The sequence below is a fragment of the Silene latifolia genome, chromosome 3, assembly GCF_048544455.1.
Source record: "Silene latifolia isolate original U9 population chromosome 3, ASM4854445v1, whole genome shotgun sequence".
NCBI lineage: Eukaryota > Viridiplantae > Streptophyta > Magnoliopsida > Caryophyllales > Caryophyllaceae > Silene > Silene latifolia.
Window position 1 is genome coordinate 30,595,106 of NC_133528.1, and position 961 is coordinate 30,596,066.

Here is a 961-nt window from a genome sequence, read left to right on the forward strand (position 1 = left end):
TCGGTAATGATTGGCTAACTAGAGTTTGACATTACTGTCGTGTGACGGTGGTGGTCAGTTGATCCCTTTAGGTCACACTTATAGGATGAGTCCCAAATAGATATTTAATTAATTGTATGCGATACGAATTAATTAATTCCTTAATTATGGGAGTGCAATTTTGCATCTTATTGCAATGTGATTAAATAAGATTTAATTTAGTAATTAAGTGTTAAATTACTAAATTAGTTGAGGTATTAATATAAGTTTTGAGGTAGAGGTAATTAGTTATTTAAAGTTACAAGAAATTGTAATTTTAACTAACTAGTAATTATGGGACTCATTATATGTTGATATAATGGTAGTATACTACTCAAAAAGTGGAGTGTATATTATATTATTAATTGTAATATTTAAGTGTTAAATGATTACATTAATAATTAATTATGTAAGATAGTTAAACATATGACTTATAAGCATTTGTGGGACAAATGACAAAAGGCAAAAATGGACCAAAAATGGTCCAATATTTCGGCCAAAACAAGAGAGCACAAGATGCTCTTTTGTCTTTGTTTGTTTGGATAAAAGCATGATAGTGACTTGTCATATGAAGCTTTTATCATGCTATATCTTACACTATTGTTCTCTGTACACTACATATGCTAAACAAGAGCTAAAAACAAAAGGAACAAGATTCCTTACTTGGGTAAGGCCAACCGGATTTGACTCTTACTTATGGGCATTTTGTTGCTCATATTTTTCCACTCTTGTTTTGCTTGTTTTTGCTTATGCTTCTCTCTAACTTTTCTCACATGCAAAATTGATAAAAACTCTCTACAATACTAATACTCATCATCCTATTACTAGAGGTAGTAATACAAGAACATTAGTATTATTAAGGTTATATTTCTACTATATATCTAGTTAATATTAGTAGGAATTTTTGGGATTAATCTTGGGTGCAATTTATTGGAGTGGCTTC